Raw genomic sequence first — 14,659 nt, forward strand, 5'->3', positions numbered from 1 at the left:
TATAAAATAATCAAACTGACGCTCAATTTTTCCACTGCCATATTCTTCAAACTATGACTCCCAGTGATAGTTTTCTAAAATAAGAAACATGGGCAATAATCCATATCTGCACAAGTGCAACTGTAAGTACCCTTATTATGTTTTCCGAAATCTGAGTATAAGGATTCCATAGACTGCCAATATTCTATCCATCTGCGATCAAACAGAGTTAGAGCTTCTTCATATGAACAACCACAACAATGTTTCCTGCGATCAAACAGAGTTGGAGCTTCTTCATATGAACAACCACAACAATGTTTCTCTGCTATCAACCATGCAAAGACCCTGCCATTTTCAAGCGCATAAGCTAGCACATAAGCGAATTCGAATTAAAAGGATCTGGTAGATTAACTTCTTGGTATGAAGAACTATAGGAATGCTTCTATGCAATCAACCTTGCAAGCGAAACCCCCTCTCTACTTTTATGGATAATGTCTTATGAATGTGAGCCTACCATTATTTAGCCCATTGTATCCAACCGAATGGATCTTGAAGATAGGCTTCAAATCTAATAGTTATATCTCAGAGATTAAGTGCTTACCCAGTTTGGATCTGTACCTTGGATGATTACTTGAATTTCCATCGATACACTTTTCAAAAGATAGAAAGGCTTTTGAACAACAAAAATAGATATTAGGCAAACTTTTGAACCTCTAGAAGTTGGAAGTTGTAACCTTCTTCCCTGAGTTTTATCAAAACGATTTCTTAAGTCTCATTACAAAATAAACCTAGTTAAAAAACATTTGAGGATGCTTTGCTCTGCCAGTTTTTAAAGATTTAGTTTACATAACTAATTATAATATAACAAAACAAAAATATTTATAATATAACAAAAGAACAAAACATATTTAGCTTCCTCAAAACGATTTCTTATGTCTTATTACAAAATAAACCTAGTTAAGAAACATTTGAGGATGCTTCGCTCTGCCATTTTTTAAAGATTTAGTTTACATAACTAATTATAATATAACAAAAGAACAAAATGTATTTAGCTTTCTGAAAAATCTGTGAAGCATTCAAATTGCAAACTTATAAATCCAACCAATTCCTGTCACACTATCCAAATAATTTCTAGATTCTCATTACAACAAAAAAAACCCATTGAAAAATCTGTGAAGCATTCAAATTGCAAACTTATAAATCCAACCAATTCCTGTCACACTATCCAAATAATTTCTAGATTCTCATTACAACAAAAAAACCCATTGAAAAATCTGTGAAGCATTCAAATTGCAAACTTATAAATCCAACCAATTCTTGTCACACTATCCAAATAATTCCTAGATTCTCATTACAACAAAAAAAACCCATTGAAAAATCTGTGAAGCATTCAAATTGAAAACTTATAAATCCAACCAATTCCTGTCACACTATCCAAATAATTTCTAGATTCTCATTACAACAAAAAACCCCATTGAAAAATCTGTGAAGCATTCAAATTGCAAACTTATAAATCCAACCAATTCCTGTCACACTATCCAGATAATTTCTAGATTCTCATTACAACAAAAAAAACCCATAGGATGCCTCGCTTTGCTAATTTTTGTTAGAGTTGTTTTGTGGTTTATGGTTTTTCCCATGGTATTTATTTATGATAGAGATTATTTATAGACTAAAAAATCTATATTAAATTGTCTTGCTGACCAGTGGGAACAAACAACAATGTTGTTAGACGCCACAATTTCACAATTTCTATAGGTACTCTGTAATCCTAACATTTTTCAAGATTTTGATTTACGTAATAAATCATAATATAACAAAAATTATTTAACCTACTACAAATAAGTTCATAACACACTCATATTTTACAGATTTAAAACTAAAACTTATAATTCCAACCCATTCTCAACCAATTCGTACTAGATTTTAATAGAAATAATTAGGAAAAATATCCAAAATAAACCTACAGAAATAATTAGGAAAAATATCCAAAATAAACCTAAACCAAACATATGGAATGTTTAAATGTGGAAATTTTTTCCATACTTCTTTTTAATGATGTACCTCTGCACCAACCATTACAACAACTAATTTATGCTTATTTCATATTTACATTAACTTACGCCAACCATTACCATCCATTACCATGGATAATTTATGTTTATTTCATTGTTACAATAACGTACTTCAATACATACATAATGAAAGCTTTAGCTTGACGCAAGGTAGTAGAAATTATCACCGCCGAATTCCACAGAATATATTTTTACTTCATCATACATCATTACATAAAGAGTACCTCACATAATAACTTGTCCCCCATATGCCCTGTGTACATGAAGTTCAGAGCAGAAGCCTCTGCAAGGGAAGTAGTTGCTACCCATATGTATGTTAGTTAAGGGCGTGGCTGGAGCAACTAGCTTCACCTCCAAAATCCAACCGGGTCATGCGTTGCTGCATATAAATTAACATCAACAGCGAAAATGTTACTGGTCATATAAACTGGAAGAAACAACAATAGATAATTGAAAACCCTAGATTCATATAAAAGCTCAGTTGCAGTACCTCCTGTCGACGATGATCTGGAAATGGATGGGGATATTTACTTAAATAATTGTTCACACTTCCAAATCGTTCAACAACTTCCCGTTTTATTTCCCTAATCACCACTGTGCCCTTTGGACACTGACTGGGTTCAATTTGAATGAGTCTAAAGTTAATTACAGTCTTTGAAGTATTGAGCTCGTTTGATTTTATCCTTCCATCATTCAACGCTGCAACATTCTCCTTATCCTTCCATCATCCTCTTCAACCTGTTGTTTCCACACTTTATTCAAACGCGCCCACTCTTCATCTATTTGCTTTTTTTCCAAACCCTTGTCAATGTAATTTTTGAATTTCGGTTTCTAATTTCTTTGAAATTTAAAATATACTGAGAACACTAAGCTGTGATACCCGCTGCTGAAAATTTCCATATTTAATAGATATTTGATCGACAAATATAACACATAGGAAGGTTTGTCTAGACTTATCCTGCGTATGAAAGGAAGAGAAAACAAGCAATCAGAAAAACACTATGAGAAAAATATATTAAAAAGTTGGAGTCATGGGGTTGGAGGTGAGGACCTAATATTTGTGGACTGGTGGAGGATTAGCATACTTGATGTATTCATCAATACTCATTTCACGCGGGTCTGGCCAGACTCCAGAAGCCAAAGCATCAAAAAGCCCCAAAACACTTATCACAAGATTTTCCCTTCATTCCAGATCTCAGATGACCCTGCAAGACTTTATAATTTAAGTAGGCTTCTCAGAACTAATATTTCTAATATTGGAAAAGAGTAACCTACATTTTCACTCCTATCATCTGCACTTTCACTCCTATTCTTGTCCAAGGCACTCCTATCATCTGCACTTTCATTCTTATTCTTCTCCAAGGCAAGGAGCACCTTCATTTTGTAACCTTAGTGCAAAAGAAACATCTTCATATTTTGGAATTCACAAATACTGTTGGATAGAGTTTCCCCCTGATAATTAATCATATGAAAATTCTGCAAATTCGTCATATGTCCCATCTTTTGGAGAATAACAACTCTCCCCCCATATGCCTTGTGTACATGAAGTTCAGAGCAGAAGCCTCTACAGGGGAAGCAGTTGCTACCCATATGTATGTTAGTTAAGGGTGTGGCTGGAGCAACCAGCTTCACCTCCAAAATCCAAACGGGTCACGCGTTGCTGCATATAAATTAACATCAACAACGAAAATGTTACTGGTCATATAAACTGGAAGAAACAACAACAAATAATTGAAAACCCTAGATTCATATAAAAGCTCAGTTGCAGTACCCCCTGTCGACGACGATCTGGAAATGGATGGGGATATTTACTTAAATAATTGCTCACACTTCCAAATCGTTCAACAACTTCCTGTTTTATTTCCCTAATTGCCATTATGCCCTTTGGACACTGACTGGGTTCAATTTGAATGAGTCTAAAGTTAATTACTATCTTTGAAGTATTGAGCTCGTCTGATTTTATCCTTCCATCATCCGAACGCTGCAACATTCTCCTTATCCTTCCATCATCCTCTTCAGCTTGTTGTTTCCACACTTTATTCAAACGCGCCCACTCTTCATCTATCTGCGTTTTTTCCAAACCCTTGTCAATGTAATTTTTGAATTTCGGTTTCTAATTTCTTTGAAATTTAAAATATACCGAGAACATTAAGCTCTTATACCCGCTGCTGAAAATTTCCATATTTAATAGATATTTGATCTGCAAATATACTGCATAGGAAGGTTTGTCCAAACTTATCCTACGTATGAAAGGAAGAGAAAACAAGCAATCAGAAAAAAATTATGAGAAAAATATATTAAAAAGTTGGAGTCATGGGGTTGGAGGTGAGGACCTGATATTTGTGGACTGGTGGAGGATTAGCATACTTGATGTATTCATCAATACTCATTTCGTGTGGGTCTGGCCCGACTCTAGAAGCCAAAGCATCAAAAAGCCCCAAAACACTTATCACAAGATTGTCCCTTCATTCCAGATCTCAGATGACCCTGCAAGACTTTCTAATTTAAGTAGGTTTCTCAGAACTAATATTTCTAATATTGGAAAAGAGTAACCTACACTGTCACTCCTATCATCTACACTTTCACTCCTATTCTTGTCCAAGGCACTCTTATCATCTGCACTTTCATTCTTATTCTTGTCCAAGGCAAGGAGCACCTTCAATTTGTAACCTGAGTGCAAAAGCAACATCTTCATATTTTGGAATTCACAAATACTGTTGGGTAGAGTTTCCCCCTGATAATTAATCAGATGAAAATTCTGCAACTTCTTCATATGTCCCATCTTTTGGAGAATAACATGCTCGGGTGCTACAAAATCTCTTTCTGCATTTGCATCTGCATCATATTCTAATGTTAAGTTTCTCGTCTCCAACCAAGCAACCTCTGTATCCACTTTATTTTCTGATGTTATCACTGTGGTCAACTCTGTTAGATTGGAGAGCTTTGAAAGATCCTCCACACTCACTGCACAAACAGACTCCATTAATGGAAAGATGAGAGTGTTCAATGAAGTGAGTTGAGAAAGATCTTTTGGAAGCTCATTTAGACTGTAGCATGCATCCAATTTGAGATGCTTTAGATTCTTGAGCTTTCCTATCTGACTGGGCAATGAACGCAATGCCAAACAAGAACTAAGATTCAAAACTTGAAGGTTAGATAGAGTGCAAAGGCTGTCAGGCAAATCAACAAGTTTGGTGCACCTGGCCAAGTTAAGAAACTTAAGCTGCTGAAGTTGCTGCACTGTGTCTGGAAATGTTCCTATGGATGTGCGCGACAAATCCAAAACCTTCAGAGACTTGATGTCTGAGAAAAATCTTTCTGGAATCTTTTCCAACTGGTTATTAGAGGCTAATACCAAACTCTCAAGCTTTGAACATTTCAAATCATTTGGAAGATCCTTTATAGCAGTATGGCCAACCGATATGCGTCTGCAATCCCTCGTCTCTCCTTCACTAGGAAAGTTTTGCAACTTTTGACCTGCTAAAAATAAGCATTTCTCCTGGTCTTGGCTGCCTATGTAAATCGCCATTTCACGGAGAGCTTCGTGAATCTTTAAATACTCCATTGTATGATAGTCACCATCAACAATATACTCCAGACTCCAGCAAGAACCTACTTACCAATACTTTTATGCAATGCCACCCAACATCCATCAAATAAGGTGTCTCTGCCCTGTCAAGTAACCCTTCAGCGTCCCATACTCGCACCAGCATCTCCACAGGAATTTCCTTATCTCCAAGAAATGATACACAACTTAGAAAACATTTATGTAGATGGGAATCAGACAGATCATTAAAACTCCATCTTAACTGTTGATAAATCTCTGCTTCAATGTTCGTCTGGCTCCTTTGGAAGGAAGTATTTGTGCTTTCCAAAAACTTCAATGCTCTTTCCCAATCATTTTGAGTCTTTTCACAAATCTACATTGATGGCCAATGACAAACCTTTGTAGATCGAGGAATATTTTTTTGGCTATAGTCTCTATATTCTCTGGAACAACTTTATCTGCAAAAGCTCCTCTTCTAAATAATTTCCAGCCCTCCTCTGAGGACAAGGGTTTTATTTCCAGAAAATCCTTTGCCCCCATTTTTTCAACAACTTCTCTGTTGCGGTTGGAGACTAAGAGTTTGCTACCATTATCATCCCCAATATTGACGCCCACTTCATTAAGATCTATTTCATTCGACATGTTGTCTAATATCAGAAGAAATCTCTTTCTCTCCAGAGAAGCATTCAATTTCATTTTCCGTGTCTCAGCCATAGAAATCCCTTCCAGACTTAGATTCAGTGCCTCAGCGATGGAATCCTGCAATTGTTCAATCTCAAAGCTCCCAAAAACTGTAACCCAAATGAAGACATCAAAGAAACCACTGACCTCTTTCTTGTAGTAATTGTAGATGATTTTGAGTAGGGACATCTTTCCCACTCCCGATCTACCATATACGCTGATTTTGTGACCTTTGCGAGGACTTTCCTCCAGCCATTTCTGCAGCTGTCCCCAGGCAGATTGAAAGGCCGACTCGATGAAGTCGGAGTCGTGCAGAGCTTGAAGAAGGCGCTGAGATCGAGGCACAATCTACTCAGTGTTGGAGGTCATGAAAAGCATAATGGGAATTGCCAAGGAATTCTTCGAAATGCCTTTGGAAGACTCGTGTGTAAGTTCTTTGTTCTATGCATTTGGTAGCTAAAGGGAGCAGTCCTCCCCTGCCCTGCCGCGCAAGCTTTTGAGCAGGGACGTCTTTCCCACTCTTGATATACCATATACGCCAATTTTGCGACCTTTGCAAGGCCTTTCCTCCATCCTTTTCTACAGCTGTCCCCAGGCAGATTAAAAGGCCGACTCGATGAAGCCGGAGATGGGCAGAGCTTGAAGAAGGCGTTGAGATCAATCACTGGATCTGCTACTAGACTGTTGTTCCAGAGGTTGTATGTATTTTTCCCTAACTGTGTAACTGTTCTCCTTTCTCCTTTCTTAACTAATTATTAATCCAAGGGCATAAACAATTTTAATCGTCTAACATCCAATCCGACGCTCCAAACCGAGACACATGGCAATTTGGGAAATTGATTTTAGAGGGGAACGCCTTACGGCGTAATTACGAAAAAATAAAATAAAATAAAATTAAAATTAAAAAAATTCGAAAAAATTAAAAAATTAAATTAAAAAAAAAATTAAATGGAAAAAAAACTATATTATAAAATTTAAATTATAAAAAAATAAAAATAAAAAATAAAAATATTTAAATTTAAAAATTATTATTATTATTATTATTTTTTTAATATATAAAAAATTGAAAAACAAACTTAAAAAAAAAAAAAAACCCTTAAATTAAAATTAAAAAAATTTAAATTTAAAAAAAAAATTAATCAAATAATCTCCTAAAAATTAAACTATTAAAATTAATCAAATAAAATTTGTTGTAAAATAAAAACTTATTACAATAAATTACAAAACCCCAATAAACATAAGAATTTCAAAGAAAACTTAGAAACAAACTAATTGCATAAAATTAAACTAATCAATAGTCAATGTATTAAAAGGAAGCAATTTACTCAAACACCTCCCCCTTAAAACGTAGATAAATAAAAACTTAATTACAAATAAACAAAAGTGAAAATATATAAGCAACTTATTAATGTAAATAAACCTATTAGAGTAGTTGAATAAACAATCCAAACTACAAATTAAACTATTAGAATTAATCTCCTACAAATTAAACTATTAAAATTAATTTAATTAAAATTTTTTGAAAAATAAAAAACTCATTAAAATAAAATAAAAAACCTAAAAACATAATAATTTTAAAGAAAACCTAGTAACAAGCTAATTGCATAAACTGAAATTAATTAATAATCAAAGTATTAAAAAACAATTTACTAAACCCCTCTCCCCTAAAACATAGATAAATTAAAACTTAATGATAAATAAAAATTTAAAATAAGAAGAACAATTGATTATAGTAAATAAACCTAGTACATTAGTTGAATAAACAAACTAATTAGATTAACTTAAATTAAGCAACAACTCAAATTAAGAAACACAATTTATAAACATAAATAACTGTTTTTAATTAGAATAAAAAGTTAAAGAATCATTATTATTAAGAATAAGAATATAAAAAAAAAATGAAAGCAATTTAACAAATTATTAAAACAATTAAATATTAGAAGTAAATGTATTAACAATCAAAATAATAATAATAATAAATTGAAATTAAAATTATTTAGATCGTCGGCTTCCCAACTTGAAAACTCGCCTAACCATATTTATGGCTCTCACTCCTCTTCTTTGTAAATCAGTCTTGATGATGAGTCTTGGTTTAGACTCGAAATGTTGACAAATAAAAGATGAAGATTGTGGAATATCCGAATTAAGTTTCTCAAAAACCACACCACAAAAATCTGCAAACCATTAAAAAAATTTTAAAAATAAATAAAAAAATAAAAAAATAATTAAAAAAACAATAAAAAAAACAATGAAAACTCCGTCCTCCCTCACCGCCCTCCTGAACCCTCTCCTCTCCTCTCCCTCACCCCCCTCCTCTCCCCACCTCGGACCTCCCCCACCTGACCACTGCCCTCCTTCCCCTCCCCTTCCTTCACCCCTTGGCCCTCACCTCTCCTCTCCCCGACCCCCGCGCACACCCGTCCCCTACCCACTCGGGCCCTCGGCAAGCAGCCAAGAGGCTGCACGCTGGGGGCCTGGGTGAGGAGGGGAAGGGGGTACGCAGGGGTCGAGGGGAGGGGAGGGGAGAGGTGAGGGCCAACAGGTGAGAGAACGGGGTGGAGTTGGGTGGGTGAGGAGGAAGGGGGAGGGAGAGGGGGCGGCTGAGGGTGGCAAGAGGATGGGGGTGAGGGAGGGGAGAGGGGAGCGGTCGAGAGAGGGGTGAGGCAGGGCGCGAGGAGGGGTTTTAATTTTTTTTTTTAAATTATTTAATTTTATTTTATTTTTAAATGTTTTGAATTATTATTATTATTATTATTTTGTTTTTAATTTGATTTGATTTGATGTTATTTCATTATTTTTATAATTTTAATGTAAGAAAATAATTCATAAATTCTTATGATATTATATTTTTTATTTTGTTTATTTAAATTATCTAATTTAAATATATATATTTTTTATTTTTTTAATTTTGGTAATTATTTTAAGTTTGTTTATTTGTTTGTTTTTGTTTTGTTTTTTGTTTTTTGTTTTTTTTTTGTTTTGTTTTGTTTTTTGTTTTTTTGTTTTTTTTTTGTTTTTTGTTTTGTTTTTGTTTTTGTTTTGTTTTGTTTTTGTTTTTTTTTTTTGTTTTTTTTTTTTTGTTTTTTTGTTTTTTTTTTTTTTTTTTTAACTTAAAAAAATGTTTTTATATTTGTGTTTTTTTAAATTATATTTTTTTCAATGATTTTTTAATTTATTTTTTGATAATTTTTGTTTGTTTTTTTTTCATTAAGTTTTTATTCAATTTTTTTTTTTTTTTTAAGAGTTAATTTTGGTTTTTTATTTTTTATTTTTTACATTTTTATAGGTTTTTTGTTTTTTTTTTTTTTAAATATTTTTTTGTATTTGATTTTTTTTTTGGTCATGTTTTTTATTTTTATGTTTTATGGTTTTTTTTGTTTGTTTCTTATGTTTTATTTTATTTTATTATTATATATTTTTATGTTTTATTACTAACATGTTTTTATTAATTTTATTTTTGTCATGTTTTATGTTTTTTTTTTACATTTTTATAAGTATTTTGTTTTTTTTTTTTTTTTTTTTTTTTTTTTATATTACTAACATGAAAATCACGGTGATCATGTGGAACCTGAGAGTCCGCGCGCAGAGGAGCAGAGGGCGAAACTAGGGTTTCTGATGTTCTGATCCCGTTGCAGGGCTGGAAGTGGTCATTTCTCGTTTCGCAGCACTGTTACGAAAAGGTCAAGAGCTGACCGACCGGATGGGGGCAGAGGGGTCCAGTGGGACCCCTACTTTCAAACAGATAATCATGCAGAAGCAGAGGCAAAATAAGAAGGAAGGGGTCAGGATTTCTGGGCTTGACAATAACAAGCAGAACGGCAGGAGGAATAAGGAGAAAATACAAGGGGAAACTGACAAGCCAGACAACACAACGGAAGGCAAAGGCAAAGGGGATGAAAGCTTGACAGGAACTAAAGACAAAATCGCCTCAATAATTAAATCAACAGAGAACGAGGAGCGACAAACAGAAGAAAACAGGGAGCAAACAGATAATAGGCAAGGAAAGTCGGAGAAGGAGGGGGAGACAAGCACAAGCCCCAATAGATACTCTTCATCAAATGGGGTCTGCAAACCAAAAAAGACTGACAACCTCAGGGTAGTAATAACTGACCCAGAGATTCAGGCATACAGAGAGCACATGGCAGAACATGCTGTCATTTGCAAATTTATGGGCATTTGGCCATCTGAAAGAACTCTTTGTCAATGGATTAGACAACAATGGAAGCCGAGGGGGGATGTTAAACTTCATTTGGGAGCCAAAGGATTCTTCACGGTTGTATTCTCCAACCTAGAAGACAAGGATAGAATTTTTGAGGGTGGCCCATACTTTTTGGCTTCAGCTGGTCTGTACATGCGACCATGGAAACCAAACTTCGTCCCAGAGAAAGAATCTTTTACTCAAGTCCCAATCTGGATTCGTTTGTTCTCTCTCCCAATAGATTATTGGGGTCTGAATTCCTTGAAAGAAATTGGTAACCAGTTGGGAACATTTATCAAGGCCTCAGAAGCAACATTACAAAAGAGATACACATCTTACGCCAGAATATGTGTTGAAATGGACGTCTCCGGGGCACTGCATGAGGGGCTCTGGCTTGAATACAGGGACGAGGACTATTTTCAGGCCATAGACTACGAGCAGATTCCCTTCCGGTGTTGCAAATGTCATGAACATGGGCATTTGATGAGAGATTGCCCTATGATTAGGAAGGAAGTAGAGACCGAAACAGCACAAGCCAACAAAGACAAAGAAACCTTCATAAAACCTAAGTCTAGACAGAGAGCTAACAGAAGGAAGAATAATAAAGGTAATACAGATAGAAACAACCACAGCAACTCTTTTGCGATCTTAGATCTTGAAACAGATTCGGAGGACAAGCACAAAACCCTAACATCAGATGCAGGGCATGATGAAAAGGAAGAACCAACCAGGGAAGGAACGGATGAAGGCGACCTCAACAACGAAGTCCAAATGCAGGAGAGAACAGAAGAGACGGAAGAGGAAACCGATATGCTAACCAGTGATGGAGGAAGCGAGGATCAAGAGTTGGAAGAGGCGCTAGCCAGGGAGGGGATGAATCTACCAGTAATTGCTGAGAACTGGAAGGCTCGAGGAATAGAAAATGCACCGGAAGAAGAAATCAAGAAGGTAAACGACCTGTTCATAGCAAGGCAAAAAGCAGAATTAGAAAAGCAAAACAGGAAGCTAGGTATAGTAAAAGGCAATAGCCTCCACTCGAAAAGTCTTCTTTGGAAATCATCCAGCTCAAAGCAGAAGAAAAGAAGAGGCCGTAGAACTAGTGGTGAAGTTCTACAGGAGCTAGGCATGATAATGATAAACTCAGGGAAGATGAAGGCGCTTAGCGCTTTCCCGTCCTACCAATAAAATTTAGTTAAACATGAAGATCATCTCGTGGAATGCAAGAGGGCTTAACAGCCATGCAAAACACAGAATCTTAAAGCGGAAAATCCAGAAATATAGACCGGAAATTATATTCTTACAAGAAACTAAATGCAACAACTCTAGCATGAACAGTCTATGTAAGAAGCTTGGGAGAAATTTAGAAGTTTTAGAGATTGAGAGCCAGGGACGAGAAGGAGGCCTTGCAACACTATGGGATACAAGGGAAATCCAGATTATCTCAGCTGAGGCGAACAAACACTTCATAGCGGTGGAAATTCAACCCACAGGTAACTCTGAGTCTTACCTATGCATCAATATTTATGGTCCTCAGAAATTAGAAGATAAAATAAATTTTTTGAATTCAATAACCAGACTTATTGAACGATATCCAAGGTCTAAGTGTATTCTGGGGGGTGATTTCAATATGATAACCACCCTTCTGGAAAAAAAAGGGGGTCTAAGGAAACTTAACAGGGACGCGGAAGCCTTCACAAGTTTCATTGAGACTGTCAGATTGGTAGACATATACCCCAAGAGTGGCAAGTTTACCTGGAACAACAGAAGGGGGGGAGAGAGGTTGATAGCTTCTCGCTTGGATAGATTTTTGATCTCAGAAAGCATAATAATGGATGGTATCACAGCAGAATCAGATATCCTTCCAAGTGGTGGGTCGGATCATTGGCCAATCTCGCTTATTGTTGAAGTTCAGGGCACTCCAAGGAATAAACCATTTAGATTTGAAAAATTTTGGTTAGACCACCCTAACTTCCTCAAGATGGTTGAGAAATGGTGGTCTGAACCTTTGGAGGCAAGAGGTTCCAAAATGTTTAATCTACAAAAGAGGCTGAAAGCAACTAAAGAAAGGATAAAAGAGTGGAATAGAACGGTTTTTGGAAACATCATCCAGGAGAAAGCCATTCTAGAGAGCAAATTGGAACAGATTCACAGAGATGGGGCAGCAGGCATCCACAGTGAGGAAGCTGTTGAGCAGGAAAAAGTTCTTTCACAGCAGTGGCACAGCAGATGTATGCAAGAAGAGATACTTTGGAAACAGAAATCTAGAATCCAGTGGCTAAAAGAGGGGGAGCAGAATACTAAATTTTTTCACAGGTCGGCTCTAGACCATAGAAGTGCTAACAAGATTCTTGAGTTAAAAAACAATGCAGGGGAGATACTAAAGAATCACAATGACATATCTGCTCTGCTCTCGGATCACTTCAGCTCAATTGCACAGGAACCGCATATAAATAGAGAGGAGGCCATCAAGGAACTTACAGCAGCCATTCCTAAATCCATCACCTCAGATCAGAATTGGGCCCTTAGCAGGGAAATCTCTCTGGAAGAGGTGGAGGAGGCAATTAGGAATATGCCTAACGATAAAGCACCAGGTCCAGATGGATTTACCATCAACTTCTACAAGGCTTGTTGGAACATTGTTAAGCAGGAGGTCTCGGAGGTAGTTGAGGATTCCAGACGCTCAGGAACTATTCTAAAATCCATCAACTCCACCTTTTTAGCGCTCATTCCTAAGGTTGAAGAAGCAAAGACACCTGATAAATTCAGACCTATTGCCCTATGTAATGTTATATATAAAATTATTTCAAAAGTCATAGCCAATAGATTAAAGTCGATTCTTCCTGGTATCATATCGGAAGAGCAATCGGGCTACGTTGAGGGTAGACAAATTTTAGATAACATCTTGTTAGCGCAGGAGATGATCCACTCACTTCATTCAAGAAAAGAAGCAGGAATGCTAATGCAGTTAGATTTATCAAAAGCTTATGACAAAGTAAGCTGGAGATACCTTGAAGCTGTATTGGATGCATTCGGTTTCTGCAGGGAATGGATCAAGTGGATACTTGCTCTCATCAAATCTCCAAGATATTCAATCCTTGTCAATGGCGCTCCCTCAGCTCCTTTCACTCCTTCGCGGGGAATAAGACAGGGTGATCCTCTATCCCCTTTCCTATTCGTGATCCTAATGGAAGGACTAAGCAGAATCATAGCCAAGAAGAAAGCAGAAGGATCCATAAAAGGTCTGCAACCGATAAGATCGATACCAGCCACAACACATCAACAGTTTGTGGACGACACCATGTTACACGGTATACCCACAGTGAAGGAGGCTTTGGCTTATAGGGGTATCCTTGATCTCTTCAGCAGAGCCTCTGGTATGGAGATTAATTTCTCTAAGTCTACAATCTTTTTCTTCAACACTCATCCGGCAATTCAAGCTCACCTGTCCCAGCTTCTTGGATTCAGGATTGGTTCCCTGCCTTCGAAATATCTAGGTGCTCCCCTGACTCTGAAACCTTGGCAGAAAGCTCACTGGGAGAAGGTTCTAGCCAACATGGAGAAAAAATGCAAGCATTGGACGCACAGAGCTCTAAACCTTGCGGGTAGACTTATCTTAACCAAGGCTGTTCTACAGGCAATTCCGCAATATTTACTTTCTATGCTTCCAGCTCCCAAGGGCATTCTGCAGCAAATGAGAACTATTCAGAGATCCTTTTTATGGAATGGGAATGGAGATAAGAAGAAATGGGCGTTGGTGGCGTGGAATAAGCTATGCCAGCCAAAATCTATGGGGGGGCTGAACTTAGTAGATCCTTCAGTGGTCAACAGAACCTGTGGAGCTAAGATATGGTGGAAATGGATTAAAGAACCCAATTTACCTTGGGCGAGGCATTGGAAGGAGAAGTACACTCCAGATTGTGATACTCAGGACCTCATAAGACTACAGGAAGTCCCGGAAGGTTCGTCAATATGGAACCATGCCAGGAATAATAGGAGCTTAGTACAGGAGCATAGCTTTTGGGAGATTCGCAACGGAAGGCTTGCCCTGTTCTGGGAAGATGCTTGGCAGCAATTCCCTAAACTGGACACCCCAGAGCTATCTTCCCTCAAGCGAATAAGTCAAAACGAGGGTAGATACAGAGTTAATCAATATTGGATTCAAAGCAGTAGGGATCCGAT

Source organism: Pinus tabuliformis, chromosome 5_2 (genome assembly GCF_031772625.1).
Source record: "Pinus tabuliformis cultivar Carrire ecotype Pingquan chromosome 5_2, CPIR1, whole genome shotgun sequence".
Classification (NCBI taxonomy): domain Eukaryota; kingdom Viridiplantae; phylum Streptophyta; class Pinopsida; order Pinales; family Pinaceae; genus Pinus; species Pinus tabuliformis.